The 19,304-nt window shown below is 34.5% G+C and overlaps 1 protein-coding gene and 1 non-coding gene across 2 annotated transcripts in view; one reads left to right on the top strand and one right to left on the bottom strand.

The window, feature by feature from the left end:
- Positions 1 to 19,304, top strand: part of LOC136839408 (uncharacterized) — a 200,424-nt gene that overhangs the window by 82,117 nt on the left and 99,003 nt on the right. The gene's annotated exons all lie outside the window — the stretch shown is intronic.
- TRNAA-UGC (transfer RNA alanine (anticodon UGC)) lies at positions 13,318 to 13,389 on the bottom strand. Its single transcript has one exon. It is a non-coding gene; the product is annotated as a tRNA-Ala (tRNA).

Raw genomic sequence — 19,304 nt, forward strand, 5'->3', positions numbered from 1 at the left:
CCTGCACCCTTCTTCATCCTTTGCACCTATCTAGTGTTTCCTAGTTCCTCCTCTCGTCCTCACTCCTAACATTTTAGAACTATGTGCTCTTTGCACCATCCTCTCGACCTTCACTTTTTTCTGCCTGATCAGACACACTTAATACACTCTGATTCATCCTTTCTTTTACGCTAACCTATTACGACTTTTATGTCGCCGTATTTTTCATTCTTTCAGTTCTTCCTCTGCCATATATACTGCACAAACAACTCATCTCATAATCATTCAACTCAGCTCTTCTATCCTCCATGTCAAATAGTCATCAAAATGCTCAGTCCATTTACCCAGGATTACACCTCTCCATTTTGAATCTTTTATTCTGATAACATATGCTCACTAAACTTCCTATCTTGACCTTCATACAGGGCTACTTACTCTCCTGACAGTGCTTGCTCATGTCGCCCCCACAGTCTATTTTTAATGCTTGCTGTCTGTTTCTCCCTCACTTCCCTCTTGACTACTTTATTCATCCTCGTGTGTACTTGTTCATGATCTTCTGTTGTAATATGCAATTACACACCAGCTAGTCTCTTTTCTTTTACTTCCAGTAAGTCTCCCATTTCATCATCCCAAAATTTATTGTTTTTATTCCCTCTTCCTAACCTTCCATAACCGCTACACTCCCTGCTCTCTCCACGAATCAGTGCTGGAATTACGCTTACCCATCATAATATCATATTCCGACCACTACTGTGTCTTTAACTGTAGCTACTTTTCAGGTATTTTTTTCTGATATACTTTTCTTACTTCTTTTTTCACTAAAATCAATTGTCTTGTTCAATTTAAAGTCTTATTTACAACCCTTCCTTCTCAACTTAAACGTTTATCCATCTTAACCGTTGATCAGATATACTCCAGCTAATTATCACTTCACCAGATACATCCTTAAATTTTACTCTTACATCTCTTTTGTGTTAACACATAGTCCAGCAAACTCTTTTCCTTACCATTTCTCCTTTCCAAGTATATTTATGAATATTCATATTAAGGATCCTTGTAGCTTCAATAATCAGGACTCTCTCCAAGCATGTTTCCATTTAATTTTCTCCATTCTTATATACCACAGATACTCTATACTTACCAACAGCCCATCTCTTTCTCGTCCAAATAACTTTTGAATTGATGTCCCCTTGCATAACCAACCTTTCACATTTCCCAAACCCCACCAACTGGCTTTCCCATTGGTTACTGATCGGACGAATTCTTGCCTACCACATGAAAGGACCCCTACACAAATCCAGTAAGAGGAGGGGTAAATGAGCTGGATTTGTGACTATTCCATTGAATCTTTTGCCCTAACGAGTATATTCTGTACCTGGTAGTTAGTCGAGAATGGTGGGTTGGAATTCAGACTGACAAGGGCATGGGCTAGTAGCTGCATCACCTAAGAATTACTGAGAATTGAAACTAACACCTTTGGGGCAATCCCCCTCTATTGGGTAAGACATGGAGTGAGAAAGAATATGATTAAAGGCCTCACTCCATCTGAGAGAGACAAGTCTGAACCCAAAGAGAAACATTGTGGGTCTCTTTCCCGCAAATGCCATTGCATCGTGACAGCCTAAGTGGGGAAGTGGATATCTGATGCATGGTTGACTGTTGAAGGTCACAACTGGCGAAAGGAATTGGTTGGGTAAAGCAACTTCATTCCAGAAAAACTTGCTGAGAATTAGATAGTTAACACCCTCTGGAGCCACCCTTATATACTTAAAAACGTACACATGCACACAAACACACATGCAGACACATATATGTGTGCGTGTGTCTGTATGTGTTTATGTGTGCATATGTGTACGTTTTTAAGCATATAAGGGTGGCTCCAGAGGGTGTTAACTATCTAATTCTCAGCAAGTTTTACTGGAATGAAGTTGCTTTACCCAAATTTAGTTTCTTAAGACATCTTTGAAGATGTCTTACAAAACTCAGTGCCAAAAACCCTGTGTCAGTTTTCCCCTGTCGTGCATCTGCTTACATTTATCACGTATTCTGGTAATATATATATATATATATATATATATATATATATATATATATATATATATATATATATATATATATATATATATATATGTGTGTGTGTGTGTGTGTGTGTGTGTGTGTGTGTGCATGTGTCTGTACATTATATATGTATGTACGTATATTTGCATTTAAATACCGAGGTGTCCTAACCCCATTATTCAGACAAATAGCGCAGTGTCATGCTTGTGAAATTCACACTTCCATTTTTATTCCATCGAAGGCCAACCAGACGTCGTAACATCCGATCCTCTGCCCCAACGAACTCCTCTGCGGTGCGGGGTCCTCCCGGGGACAGGAGAACTCTCCGACCGACAACGCCCAGTGCCCCTCGCCCTCCTTTGCCTGGCAGACAGAGAGAGAGAGAGAGAGAGAAACTCTGGCTTTCTTTAATGATCCGGTATCGCCACATCAACTGCGTCTCTCGAAACGCCCTCAGGGTCTAGATTTGCATCACCCCTCAGACCTATCACGTATTCCCAGAAATTTTAAACTAGTGCTCATACAAAGCGCGTTTCTCTTTTATGTCACTGGCAACTCATTTGCGCATATGCATATGCACAAATGCACATGGTTTTATGACATATGTAGATCAATAGTTCGCCATTCATCTTTACCAAATGGAAAGGCCTCTGTATATACAGTATATGTATGTACAGTATATGTATATATATATATATATATATATATATATATATATATATATATATATATATATATATATATATGTATATATATATATATTATATGTTATGTATATTAATATTTATATTTATGTTTATATTATATATATACAGTATATACATATATATATATATATATATATATATATATATATATATATATATATATATATATATATATATATATTACCAGAATAAGTGATAAATGTATGCAGACGTACCACGGGGAAAAATTACACAGGGTTTAATGCTTTGCACCAAGTTTTAAAAGAAACTAGAGTCGAAACTGGTCAGATTTATACCTGGTGTTTCATTGTACCCTCTGATATATATATATATATATATATATATATATATATATATTATATATATATATATATATATTATATATATATATATATATGTGTGTGTGTATGCATATATATACAGTATACATACTATATATATATATATATATATATATATATATATATATATATATATATATATATATATATATATATATATATATATATACACCATCGCCTCCAACGCCACATGACGCTAAGGGCCTCTGTGAAATTCCGCCACATATGTCATTCCTGAACTTTATCTTCAACAAATCTCGATTCCTTTCCAACCTCTCGTCTCATAGTTCTCATCTACAGTGAGTAGGTCCGGGTCTTCCAAGTTTTGGTGGCCACAGGAGACCAGATGACAGTCTTACGCACCACGGGTTGTTCGCATGACATGTCCAAGGCATCTCTGTCTCCCTTTCTTTATCTCATCCATACGTAGAACTTTCATAATTTCCATTCTTGTATCCCTTCTATATATATGTATATATATAGTATATATATATATATATGTGTATATATATACATATATATATATATATATACATGCATATATTCATCATACCTCACCACTTGTAAAAAAGAAAAAGGCTGGGCGTTGACCTTGACCGGTTTCAACTGTATTTACGCCTGTGTTGATGCGCGATAAACCAATCACGTGTTAATGTGATTATATATTATAATTTAGTTATATATATAAATGGAAAAAATCAACAAAGTGATGAACAAGCGCTTTCGCGTGTAATGAGCCTCTACAGGTTCAAGTTGTAACCAATTTACGTAGAATACAAAAAACCTCCGAGATGACGTTGGATCAAAGGAACGCAAGCAAACAGCCTACTTGAAAGCTAATTGCAGATACCGTTATTTACCAGTAGTTCGTCTGCACTGGTGTAAGTTGTTTACAATTTTTCATTATACTACGCGATTCCGTGATACTGCGTTTTACATTGTCCTTACAATACGTAATTTCTGTTGCATTTCCTGCTAGTGGTATGATTACACTCATCCATGTATTGCATAAGGCCACTGAATGTGGTTTTTACTTTTAGATTAATATTACGTCGTTTTAATAGCGCTGCCAGTCACTTGCCTCTTTGGACGATATATTTTTTGTTAGAATGATTGCATGGAGTCTTAAAGATCATCAGGGGTCCGAAAACAGTCTATCAAATGTTAACTTAGCAACACCTGTATCAGAAACAGTTATAATAATATCTTTTTAATGCAAGTTAGCAAATTTTTTATGCAAGTGCAAATTTATTACAGTACCATTTTTGTACTAGGACATTACAAATGATTAGGGCTACCATACATCCGGGTTGGGCCGGGAGTCGTCCCGGATTTGAGACCTTGTCAATTGGGCATCCCGGTCAGTCAGAAAAAATGTCCAAGAATGTTCAGGACAAGCAGTCAGTCACCCAGCAATGTTCCAGTGTTCACTGGGCACGTTGTATACGGCAAATTAACAGCGAAAAATCGTGTTTGCAGATAGACTTTGGACCCGTCAGAGCAAAAAGGCCTAACAGATTTGAAAGCAGAAATGAATAGCAAAAAAAAAAAACGTGTTTTCAGATAAACTTGTGACCCATTAGAGGGGGAAAAAAGTCTAACAGATTTGGAAGGAGGAATAAATGAAAACGTGTAGATAGTTTTATGACCCGTCATAGTGAATATAGTTTACCGTCTTTGGTTGATGAAAATATGATAACCCTGCATATTATTGAATAAAAGATTTTAAAGGGGGTCATCGGTCATATTGAGTTGCTCATAAGGGGTCGCGGTATGAAAAAGGTTGAAAACCACTGTTATAGACACATCATGTCATCTGCTAAGCGATACTCTTAATTAATCATCATAATCTCGACTGCAATCTTTTCAAAGGTGTTTAGTTTTCAGGTACTTAGATAACTATGAGAAAAGTACTTTAACAGCACAGCAGGTAGATAGAAAACGTTTTTAACAGCACTCAAGACCTTAGTACTTTCTGTTACGTTTTCGTTAGCAACAGCAACGTGAAAACATATTTTGTTTTCAAGGACAGAGAAACTCGCCAATGTGAATTTGCACATCCAGTTTTGCTCAAATCATCAACACTCATCCAAAATAATGGCTTCTAATGAATTCTTGCACGGGCACGGCAGGTCAGTCGCCCTGGTCTCCTTGAAGCTGAGCGTAGGAAGATTCATGATTGTACCACTTTTAAAATATCCATTTAATTACTAGATAAAGTATTGCGAACGGCCAAGAAAACTTTTTTTGTAGCTGTAACTAGAAATTATTTCTATTTGCACAACCTCATTGCTCTAACCTTTTCCAAGTAGTATGGTCCTTCTTCAGGAGTATTAAGACCTTTCAGTATTAATGTCACCTTCAGAGTAATACCCTCAAGAATACGTTGGGTAAGACTTATCTTACCATCAAATATATCGCGTAAAGTGGCAAGGAACTGATGATACGTTTCAAGCATAAATATGATATAAGACCGGGAAAAAACTATCATTAAATGAATGTAGCCGTACTATTAACTAGGAAGATAAGAAAAAATGATTTATTGCAAGGACAATTGCAATTGCAATATCACAGAATTGCGCAGCGTAAAGTAAAACAGTGACACACCTAACACGAGCCCAAGTACGTTTCCGTTAACAGTATTTTTGAGCAATTTGTTTTTAAGTAGACCATTTACTCGTTTTGCTCGTTTTTCTTTTATCGCAGGTCAGCGCAGCGGTTTCTTTTTGTTTTCATCCACTGAGTTTTGAGTTTTTGCATCACTCGACCCTGGAGAAATGTGGTAAACATGAAAGCACTTGATCAACATATCGTTTTCCTTTGATTCCCGGCCTGTTTTGTTCATATACATATACATATACATATACGCACATATATATATATATATATATATATATATATATATATATATATATATATATATATATATATATATATATATATATATATATATATAAAGCATTAAGCTACAAATGTCGTTTAATATCCAATTGCTCTACCTCGGAAATAATATATGTATGTATATACTGATATATATATATATGTATATATATATATATATATATATATATATATATATATATATATATATATATATATATATATTATTTATATTATAGCGAATTGGATACTAAATGACATTTGTAGCTTAATGTTTTTTATATATATATATATATATATATATATATATATATATATATATATATATATATATATATATATATATATAAATATACATATATATATGTGTAATATTGTATTTAATTTTGTTTTTACACAGTGCAGCTTTTTCATATCCTAGCACCACTGGTAAAACTTTAATTCGTAATAGTCCGGAAAGCAGTGAAGGAGTCATTTATCAGATACCATGCAAGTGCGGTAGTCTTTACATAGGACAGTCTGCGAAGGCACTCGAAAAACGCATTTTAAATCACAAAATATAATGTAAGAACAAATAATACACGCAATGCTTTGTGTGTTCATAGTAGTATGTGTAATTTACCAATTGACCGGCTCGGGTCAATGATTTATTTAAGAGCACAGGTTTTATTGAAAGAGATTTGATAGGGACAGCTTGCATTGTTCACAGCAAAGGAAAAAAAATTAATTTATCGCCTGGTTTACATAAATTAGATCCTTTTATTTTAACATGTTATGAGACGTCAGTACCAATTGGATAATGTTATCCATTAACTACCACATGATATACGTTTGTTAATATGTACTTAGTGTTATGCTGTTTCAAATGGACATATTACCTCATTTGATATTTTGGTAATTTTCATTTGTTCAACCACTATTCTTATTTTATTGTATTATTTTACTGTTGTATGTTTTTAGTTCAAACTGCTAGTTTCTGGTAACGATATTTCATATGTTTAAGGTTTTAGGCCTTCTTAGCTACATACATAGTAAACTTTTTCTCTTTCCTTAATAAACGCTCCAGGAGAGGTCCATTGAAGGACGAAACTGTTGGGCATATCCTAACCAAGACATCTTTCATTTTGCTGTGTGTCTAAGAACATTACCAGTATTATATATATATACATAAATATATATATATATATATATATATATATATATATATATATATATATATAAAATCATCAGTGAAGGGCAGAGGACACACGGATATACAAGCTGACTTTATTCTAACGTTTCGTAATTGTCAAATTAATTGCATCATCAGGGCTGTTAAAATGAAAAATAAAATTCTTTGTAAAACCGCAAAAACTAAAAGTTAAGAACTGAAAAGCTGAAAATTATTAATACAAAATTTCAGAAATATACACAAACATTAAAATTAAAGAACAAAATTTTAAAAATCATTACATTAAAATGAAAGGTAACAGAATATACAGTAAACTGAAAATGAAAATAGCCGTGAAAAGGGTTACAGAACAAAAGATTAAGGACCGACCTAGAGGAGTGACAGCGTTAAACTAAACGTAAACATGAATAGAAACAACACAAGTAATGATAAATATAGACGGAGGTAGGACGTACAGTATGAGTGTTTAACGATGGAACAAGTTTTTTTTAATAAAAAAGTGATTCCAGAATAACAAGGTCTTGAGGGTTGGTGGTATGGCCTAAAATGCAGAAGCCTTTATTATCAATGTGTGTTTTACAAAATTTGGGAGTGATTTGAATGATATATATATATATATATATTATGTATATATATATATATATATATATATATATATATATATATATATATATATATATATATATATATATATATATATATATATTTATATATATATTATGTATATGTGTGTGTGTGTACGCGCAGGCGCGCGTCTGTGCAAATTTGAATATACTGTATGTAGCGGGCAGGTAATGAGGCTTATAAAGCCAATGAAATGATGACAGTTTTCACTTTCCACACCAATTATAAGTAAAAAAAAAAATCTAAAGAAAACAGACGTAACATTGTGTCATAGCGTCTGCTGGTTTGATTTAACCCCAAATCAGTTCGTATTTTTTTTTTCTCCGCTTGGGATATGCGTAACTCCCAGAACCAGATGTTTCAGTTTTTGTTACGCCACGAAGCCGGCTGCATGCAGAAATTACTCAAAAGACCGATCTCCGAAAGAAATTATGTATTATTACACTTACTACAGTGGAATTATCCTTTGACCACTTGTCGGTCTGAAGTCCAAGAGTCTCTGAATCACCTTGTGCCCTTGGTCCAGCGTTCTGCGTAGTCCAGTTTTCTTGTCTGATGAAGACACCCTTTTCATACCCTCTATTTTTATTTTGATATCCATTCAGTAGATCTCGTTTTCTCCAAGTTAACTCGCCTTGATCTTGGAATGTCCTGATTGCAAAATTCCTCCTTTTCAGAGGCAGTGCGCCATTTGCTCTCGTCGTTGGTAAACTCCACCTTTCGTCATTTTTTTTATTCCTTTGTCTTGTTTTCTTTAGAGCTTGGCTAAGGAAAGGGCATTAAAATTTTGGGACATTTAGCTGCTCGGCCTATTGGCCCTCATTCTTAAAAGATCATCGGTAAATAGCCAACAGGGGATGTATTTTTGAACAACTGTTATATCTTCTATGCAGTAAATAGTGTGTATATCAGTGATGCACATAATAGCCCATAACAAAATTGATAACTCATGTAATGATAACCAATAACAAAATTGATAACTGATGTACATGATAACCTATAACAGAATTGATAACTGCTGTACTTAATAACCATTCACAAAATTGATAATAACAATTTTCTCAGGCAAAATTGTTATCCACATACATTCCTTGCCTTTCCTTTTAGAACTTTTATAAGCTAAGCATTAAAAGAATTTAACGGTTCCTGCCTCCATGCTTTACGCTTTAATTTATTCATTGCTCATCACCTGACGTCACAATGGCTGTGGTTATAGATTGTGCGTGCCTCTGTTTTCCTTGGAATCATACAACCTTCCCATCTCTTGAGTAACCCCGGGGTTAGACCGCAAATTGCGAGGTTTCCTTTGCTTTTTAGTCAAGTTAGTCAAATTCACTGTTTATCGTTGTATCTAAACCGGGCAACGATTCGAATCCTGCCCGGGACGAATCACTTATAGATTTTAATTCTTCCTGGGTATAAGTTTTTTCCAAGGTATCGTGAACTGGATACTAAATATTTGTGTCAACGTTTATGAACATCAAAATGTCAAGTGTGTTAGAATGACAGATTATATATATATATATATATATATATATATATATATATATATATATATATATATATATATATATATATATATATATATATATATATATATATATATATATATTATATATATATTATATATATACAGTATATATATATATATATATATATATATATATATATATATATATATATATATATATATATATATAGTGCAGTGTATATATATTTATTTATGTAATTTTTTTACTTTATTTCATCATAAACCTGTTATTCCCTCGGAGGACTTTGGTCGTCAACGGCACATCCTTCCAGTTTCCTAGTAAGTCTCTAGGGGTGAGGCTGGTAGTACCAGGCTTATTTTTCTTTGTCTCATCAGATGCTGATATCCGATACAGCCGAGAGGGCTGATGCGGTGTAGGCCAGGGTGATTCATACGGACGCACGAAACGTGAGCCTAACGATGCTTCCACACTACTTTGAAACATGACGAACAAACATCGGTAACTTATATCGCATTTACATTACAAACAAGTCTAAATAATTCAGCGACCTTAAGTGTATAACGAATTTTTGGAAAATGCTGGATAATCGTATGAAGCACTTAGTTAGTACTACAAATAAGTCGTTGATTTGTATTCAACCTGTTTGTGATAGTTGTGCGATAAGTTAGCAACCCTTCCGCCTACACCACTTAGCCGCGACACCCACCTTGAATGGGTTACACCTTATTTAAGGGCACCAAATATATATATATATATATATATATATATATATATATATATATATATATATATATATATATATATATATAATATATATATATATATATATATATATATATATATATATATATAAATATATATATATATATATATATATATATATATATATATATATATATATATATATATATATATATATATATATATATATATATATATATATATATATATTTATATATATATAAATATATATATATATATATATATATATATATATATATATATATATAATATATATATATATATCCTTCTGCATAGTTGGTTTCCTACCTCGTTCATTCTTTTAACTTACTGCTTTCAACCTTCTTTGGGCTTTTGCCTTAATTCACGCTCAAGCTCTGTTTGCCATGGAAGAGATTGAAGAACATATTTCTTTATACGAGGCATTTAATGAAGTGGCAATGATCATCTTTACTCTCTAATATGTGTATTCACTGTGACGATTAAAAAAAAGTAGGTTTACACATGCTTTAGAATCTCGGTCAGAGGTTAAGAAACTCACCGAGTGTCCTCTTAACCCTAACGAAAACATCTCCGCTTTTTTTTATCTGTTCCCCAGCTTTGAGGCTGACCTTTATCTTAGTGTTTAATGGTCACTATAACTGTTATCTAATGGACTTGATGATCGCCAGTGACACACAGAAGTTTTGTCTCGAATACTACTGAATCTTGTTTTGAATATCACAAAATCTTGCCTCGAGTACCGTGAAATTGTTAACTTACTTTAACAATTTAAAATGGCCACAGCTCTTAAACTATTTAAATAGGCCTTAGCTCATAAAATATTGGAATAGGCCGCAGCTCTTAAACTATTTAAATAGGCCATACTCTTAAACTATTTAAATATGCCACAGCTCTTAAACTATTTAAATAGGCCATAGCTCTTAAACTATTTGAATAGGCCACAGCTCTTAAACTATTTGAATTGGCCATAGCTCTTAAACTATTTGAATAGGCCACAGCTCTTAAACTATCTGAATAGGCCATAGCTCTTAAACTATTTGAATAGGTCATAGCTCTTAAACTGTTTAAATAGGACATAGCTCTTAAACTATTTGAATAGGCCATAGCTCTTAAACTGTTTGAATAGGACATAGCTCTTAAACTATTTGATTAGGACACAGCTCTTAAATTATTTGAATAGGCCATAGCTCTTAAACATTCGAATAAGCCATATCTCTTAAACTATTTGAATAACCTGTTTAAATAGGCCATAGCTCTTAAACTATTGAATAGGCCATAGCTCCTAAACTGTTTAAATAGGTCATAGCTCTTAAATTGTTTAAGTAGGCCATAGCTCTTAAACTATTTAATTAGGCCATAGCTTTGCCTCCTTGTAAGTGTTGTAGCTGCGTCTTGTTTTTCACGTTTCATCTTAGCATTACCAGAACGTTTACATTATTGAAACATTTCTGACTCACAAAATAATTACAAAGATATGTCTTTATTTATCCTGGTGGCTTAGTAGCTGAGAAAATCATCTGAAGTACGACGCAGATCTTATCTTGATTGGTGTTAGACTGCATTCATAAGAAATATTTATACAGATATACTGGGCAAAAAATTTACAGTGGAAATAAAGGCTCTGGCGAACATAAAGATGTAAATATCCACTCCAGGAGCAACTCACACCCACCCCTTACAATCCACTCTCTCTCTCTCTCTCTCTCTCTCTCTCTCTCTCTCTCTCTCTCAACGTATGCTCAACAAGGTAATGATGCGAAGATTATACCGAAAAGCCAATCTGTATGGAGGTCACCCCCAAAGAAGAAAATCCCATTTTCCTTAATGGAATAATTCTAAGCTTCTCCGCCACCCCGCATCATAATTTTGCCATTATAATATAACATAATCTACACAAGTGAATGCCGGGACTCATAAAAGAAAGAGAAAGAGGCGAGTGACGTCATTTTCTACGAATTTCATAAAACTACTCAAGATGTTCTAAGGAATATCCTTCGGAAGATTTGAGAGGACATCTTTACGAACATCTGCCTCGGTCCCAGATGCGAAGACAAAGTCATCTGTATCTGAGGGGAGACAATGACACGAAAGTCATGTGACAAACATTATTCTGCTTGATGCAGTGCCGGGTAACGTGTATCATGTTTCATAAGTGGAGAGAGAGAGAGAGAGAGAGAGAGAGAGAGAGAGAGAGAGAGAGAGAGAGTTGGTTTGTTTCCTTGGGATGTGGTCACATGGAGTAACATATCATCAACATTGCATCACTCAGGGTGTTGTGAGAGTTTTCTGTTATTTTCTTTTGTCACTTGAATTGAAGACTGTCATTTCCAAACTGGATGTTTGCAAAGAAGCATCTTTATCTAGAAACTCTGTGTTTCTTCAATACCCTCTCCTATTTCGTATTTACAGAAACGCCTTCTATTTCAAATCAGCTCGCTAGTTGTGCGCCAGCGTGCTCATACTCGTCTTGTGAGTGATGCATTGGGTCTACGTCTTCTGATGTTACTTTTGTCGGTATTCTATTGACTGAAGTATAATGAATTGTATAGTGATGAAAAAACTGGAACTCTCAGCTTTTAATTTAATGTTTCTGAGGGTTTTCCTTTATTCATTGTAATCAACGCCATCATTATATGTCGTTTAACACCTAAGGCAATGGCTGAGATTTAACAGAACCCTAGCCAGATATCTGAAACTTAACAGAACCCTAGCCAGATATCTTTAAAATCCTTACCATCTCTTTCAAGTCAAACCAGTTTTATCTCAGTAAGTTTACTTATTTTTGACATATAAGGCCCATTTTTTGTCTTTTTATTCACCAGATTATGAAAATGGAGGTCTACAGCAAAATTCAAAGTAATAAAATTCTTGACAAATATCATACAGTCTTGAACTAAATCGGTTTGATTAAACTGTCTTTAAAAAAGTACTAATTAATTGGAGAGAGAGAGAGAGAGAATTTCTTGTAGATATTTTGAAAATACTTTCATTCTGGTGAGGTGAGGATTACCTCGTCGGGGCTCCCCGTTTTTAATTATTTGATGACACACATCTAGACGAAATACCGTCCTTCCTTTCAGTGTCTCTCCTTACAGCCCGTAACGGACTTATTATCACATTCGACTAAAAACCAGATACATAATTCAGTTTTTAAGATAAATAAAAGAAGCACAGAATCGTAGAGTCCGTTTCTACTTTCAGCTTGGGTATGTCAGTGGCGGGTTACTTCGGTAGTGCAGTGGCTTATAATGCATACTTTCCCTCAGACAGAGACAACTTTTGTCTATTCCATTAACAAAAGATGTAGTGAATGAAATCACTGGAGGTGCCGGGGATCGAACCCGGGGCCTCTCACATGCAAAGCGAGCGCTCTACCACTGAGCTACACCCCCGTTGACGACGATGGCCGGGAGATGTGTGATCGACGCCACATTGAGCACATGATACCGCTAATTTTTCTGGCATAATAATTCTTTTTTCTTTTTACTGATGTACCATAATGTATCTAACGCCACTTCGTACTCCGACTTATAATATATTTATTTTTCAAGAAAATGTTTCGCATAATTAACGATCTACGGCTTGAATAATGAATTATACCTTGTCATGTCGCGTACATTAGTTCGTATGTGATATTTAAAGCAGAGTTTGTGTGACACCATCCAAACATGTTATGGTTGTCAGCATTTGGTATCCGTCACCTCACAATTAAGAGCAGAAACTAATGGACTTTGGACTTAACACGTTTTCTAAGCAACGTTAAATTAAAATCTTTACATCCATGATACTCTACGATAGTTTGGGAACAAGAATACCCGCTGATGATGAATTATATTTTATAAATATTATCCATATATCCAGATCTAGCTCTATACATCTTTTCAAATATCTCAATGTAAAGGGGCCCTGGGTTCAAATTTTGAAGCTAAAATCGCCACTAAGTTTTGGGAGCATAAGGATTTTTTGCCAAGAGATAAGATTGAAGATTTTATAAAAATGGAATACATATACTAAAGTAACGTATCATGCTGGTGATCAAAAGATATCCTTGTCAGTCACTCATCTTTACCAGATCTCCCGTAGTACATTAGAGACGAGGGAGTTCCAGCTTGGCAATCGATAGGAGCTTCTGTATTCGACATAGATTTTCTCCTTTGTTACATCGAGGCTGTTTGTTTTATTTTTGAGAATTTAGCTTTATTGATCATATACCTATATTATTTCGTTCTCCTTCTCTTCTAAATTTGCTTTATATGTAGATGTCATTTGAATCCAGAGCAAGCCATCAGGGTTAGAGGGATGGAACTAACGGGCGGATGGTAGGAGACCTTATTGAATACCGACTCTGACGTGAGGAAAATGGATATATGAAAAATTCGATTGAATTAAAACTATATTTTATATTTTATTCTTCCAAAAGTATGTAACTGAAGCCTCATAAGTAAGTTAAGCTCATTCACTTGAATATTTTACCAGGATGGCTTGTGTTTGTACATGGTTTCAAAATTTCAGGTTGTGTTCATTGATTTCACGTGCTCGTCCTGGTTTATTAATGCAATGGAATTCTGTCACCCATCGTCATTTAATAAACGAATCGAATTATTTGAGCACTCGGGTCGTTTGGATATTCTTGGTTCTATACCTTACACACACATACACACACACATATACATATATATATACATATATATATACATATATATATACATATATATATATATATATATATATATATATATATATATATATATATATATATATATATATATATATATATATATATATATATATATTATCACCCATGCCAGATTGGCATCCTAATTTTGTATATAGCTCTGCTTTTCATTCTGTGGAAATGTACAGTTCATTCCTGTACCTGTTTTTAAGATCCCTGGTTGTATCTTTAGTTATCCCGTTTTCAGAGTGCTTTTGTTTTCCCTGCCTTTCTTAAAATATGCATAGTCAGTCTCACCTGGTCCTCTACTGTGATAAGTGTCCTTTGTAGCTGTCTTCTTATTCTTCAGTTTTTGTAATGTATTAATGTTCTATTTTGTGAACTTAGTGAAACTGGTTTTTTAAAATTTAGTATGGTTTATTGATTTTGGACAGGATTGTTTGAGTGTTTTGTTAAGAAAGGGATTAACGTAATTATGTAAACTGTTTCAATATTAAATATTAAAGTATTAATTTTGGTTCTGTTTTGAAATTAAACCTTTCCTTACTTATTTTTATGTGACCTATGGAAGAACTTTTTATTCTCAGGTATTTCTGTGTAACTAAAAGCTTAAAGTAGGTATAACAGTTCCTTATGTTTGTACTTTTTTTATCCTTGTTCATCTTCAAACTTAAATTCTTTCCGGGCCCACTCAGGTAGGACAGTTGCCTGATCAAATAAATCAGTGTATGTGTCCTTGATAATCCTGTTTGGAAGAGCAAGAGCTATTAAGAAAATTTCAGAATTGTCAAAGACACCATTAAATAAGAGACCTTTCCAGTAGAATTCTTGCCAGTGATAATGTTGAGGGTCTATCATTGTTTGCGGTAATGAAATCTTGAATTGATCCATTGCTAGAATACTCTGCGCCAAGAACAGTTATTTAATATTTTATGATAATTAAAGAAAGAGGCCGAAAACTGTACACAAAAGATAGATTTTCATGTGTTATTTAGTTTCGTGGGCATTGTAAAGAGTTCAATCAGACATCCCAGTTTAAATCGGTGACGCAACTTCCGCGTTCTCTCGAAGTTTATTTGAGTGGTCCGGGCTCATGCTTGCTACGCAACTTTTTATTATATCCTTATTAGCAACTTCTTCAGCGACTTTTCGTGCGGGGACACTGGAATACCTGCTCCACGTTGTTTGCTACAAGCTACTATGATACACCCGACCACCTTTATGTTCACTTTTCTGAACCTCGATATTAAGACAGAGGGTCAATACATGCCCTAATTAAGCTACGTGACGATAGTCATAATATCTGACTTCAGTGAATATAATGAAACCATAGGGCATAATTCACAAAGAGCGTTGAGACGTTACGTCTCCTCCTCAGTGGGGATTTAGGGGCGTACGCATTGTGCACACTGAAAATAAACTTGATGTCTCAAAACTTGGTGAATTTTGTTCCTGGAACTTGTGGTTTTATTGTTAACCTTGATATTATCCATTCCCGTTGCTCCTCCGTATACGTATCCAAACTCCCGGAAATTAATTACAGATTGAAATTACCGGAAATGTCTCCCTAACTACTGTTATGAAGCCCAGACTGCAAACAACCGTAAGTGCCTCCTAACTATCAGTTATTCGAGAAAGAGACGAACGAAATTGCTGGTATTCCTACTTCCAAATGAGAGCAGAGAGGAAAGCAGGTGCCTAAGGATCAAATAAGCCAGCTGTGTGTTAGTCCCTCTCAGAATTATAAGCAAAATTGGACCAGTTGTAGCTTTCATTATTATTGATTTAACGAGAAATGCATCACTTAAGTTTACAGGAAAGGTCAGTTCGGAACCTTTCCTACACATCTTTTTACTTTGATTATTAACGCATGATGCTACGTCTCTGGAGTCACGTAAGGCTTGCCCCAAGGCTAGTTCTTACCAGAAAAGTGAGGACTGCAGACAGGCAGAGTGAAAGAAGTTGGACAGTTAAGTAGGAAGAATGCAGCTGCGACCCTGCAAAGAACCTTTAACCTTGCCTACAGTGGGCCATGCTTGGCCATCAAGTACTTTTTTTTTAGTTTTACTGAATATACAAGTTCTGGCTTCGGCGAAGCATTTCATGAAAGATAAATAATTCTACAATGCTCAACTTGAATTCTTAAAAGAATAAATAAAGACAATATGTTGTTATACTGTATTTGGCTATTTGAAATAATAATAATTTATTCATTGCAACAAAATTAAATTCTGTTATATTAACAGCTGAGCCTTTTCTGAATAGCGGGTGGTTATCATCATTTCAAATTTTCATGCGAATTTCATGCTTAAAATCTTTGGTGGGAGATTAATTAATATACAGTATGTATATATACACATATATACGTATATGTATATATATACACAAAGAAAGTTCATATAAATAAATAAATAAATATATATTTATTTATTTATTTATATGAACTTTCTTTGTAAACTTACTTTTATATTTCTTCAGTCTGCTAAGTAAAGGACAACAGTCGAAAGGCCTCGCAGTACTCCATTGTTTCTCTTTCCTTCGTGGATTTTGTCTTTTATATATATATATATATATATATATATATATATATTTTGTATATATATATATATATATATATATATATATATATATATATATATATATATATATATATATGTGTGTGTGTGTGTGTGTGTGTGTGTGTGTGTGTGTGTGTGTGTGTGTGAAAGAGAGAGAGAGAGAGACATAAGCACCCCAGCGCATGCAGAAGTGTGTGGATGCTGTCACGTTAGCGTGAAACATGAATTCATCACCGCATTACTTCATAAAAAGTTGTCATCCCGTTTATGAAAACATCATTATGAGATCCCAGCCATTTGTAGTTGGTGAAGATTAATGTCGTCATTCCTAGGAGGAGCGACTTGGCTTAGCGACATGACATAAGAAGGGTGCGGTGGCGGTGCGGTGCCCCGAGTCGAGTGGAACAGGAACATCCAATCATAATGGAGATAAAGCCTGAACGTCACATTTTCGTTGGTTCTGCGGTTCAGGGAGGGATGTAACTGTGTGACAAGAAAGAGTTGAAGATGATGTCGTCAGTAGACGCTTTGTACTGTACATATTTTCGTCTTACTGAAAACTAAGCTGTAGGGAAGACATAATACTGAGTCAGGGAAGGAAATGAGAAAAATTTGTCATGTAGAGAAAACTTCATAACTGATTTTTTTAGAAGCAGAAACCTAGGTTACTAGTGACCTACTGTCATTTTATTAGCCCAAACCCGAACAACCAAGACAATGAAAATGAGGGGATAAAGCTTTCTCTTGTGGGTATGCATTAAATGTTTCTTTGTAAACTCGATTAATTCGTGGTAAATCTCCTCTGCAGAGACAAAATGAATACAACGTTCTGTTGCATGTTGTGTCGAAAATGTTTTTGTTTGAGCGATGAACACTGAGGTTTTTAAACGTACAACTTCTGCTAATAAACATTTGTGAAAAGACAAAAAAAGGCAGTTATGATTTCAGGAGACATTTGCCACTGGATGCTGGGTTGGTGTTTATTTTCGCGGATAAATTCTGAAATTTTAAGCATTCGGAAATTAACCGTAAATTTAGATTCTCTGATTCTTTAAGACAGAGAGAAATGGGCCCCTGTATGGCTATAGCAAACATTGTTCCCCATTTACGTCGTTTTTTGGAGGGTTTAGCGTCCTTTCTTAGATTAACTCTATCATTGCAAAAGAAATGAACACCTTTAGCAGATTTTACAAGCGATCAAAATTACATTTGCGATGATAGAAAAAAAATTTTAATACAAGGCAGAATGAGTGTGGTAGTTTCTCCTTTGGAAGGTTTCTGATCTCAAGATTTTTTCGAGGATACTAATGAGGCACTGTACAAGGGTGGTCAACGAAAGTAAAGTTTTTTTTAGCTATTCAAAAATTATTTCTAATTCTATTTTCACGGTGATTTTCAGGCGTGTTACTTCGGATTTTGATGCTGCGTTTAATGATTCACAGACTGGAATAATAAGCTCTGAAAAGTTTTACCGCTCATTGTCATCAAATTGTCATCATCATCATCTCATAGGCTCCAGCACAGCGTGACACAAAAGTCTTCTGTGAAATTCCACCACTCATGTCTTCATGTGCTTCACCTTCCACAAATCTCCACTTATCTCAAGCCTCCCTTTCCATAGTCCTCATCCACGTAGGTCTGGGTCTTCTAGCCATTCCGCAACCCACAGGAACGTGGCTGACGCCTTCTGTTGGGTGCATTGCGTATACTTATTATCAAAATAGAGATAAGAAATGCAATATTAGAACATATATGGTAGTTTAATAGTTCTGACTAAGTCAGAAATTAATCCACAACGAGAAACCACTGAACAGTTGCAAGAAATAAAAATAAGTGACGCGAGGTAAAATTTAAAAAATAGCCTTGTCCATGAAAACAACTGAATGAAGGAATCAACTTCTGTGCAAATCGTATTATACCATTTCGTTTATAATATGATTGAGTACAACAATGACCAAAATGACCAGTAGTTTTGGATACACTTCACTGACAGCCTTGAAATCCGAAAAGGAAATTACCGAAGATATTCCCCTTCCCAAGCGGGATTCGAGCCCACACTTGTTAGAAGCGCATA

The sequence above is a fragment of the Macrobrachium rosenbergii genome, chromosome 6, assembly GCF_040412425.1.
Source record: "Macrobrachium rosenbergii isolate ZJJX-2024 chromosome 6, ASM4041242v1, whole genome shotgun sequence".
In the NCBI taxonomy this organism is placed as follows: Eukaryota; Metazoa; Arthropoda; class Malacostraca; order Decapoda; family Palaemonidae; genus Macrobrachium; species Macrobrachium rosenbergii.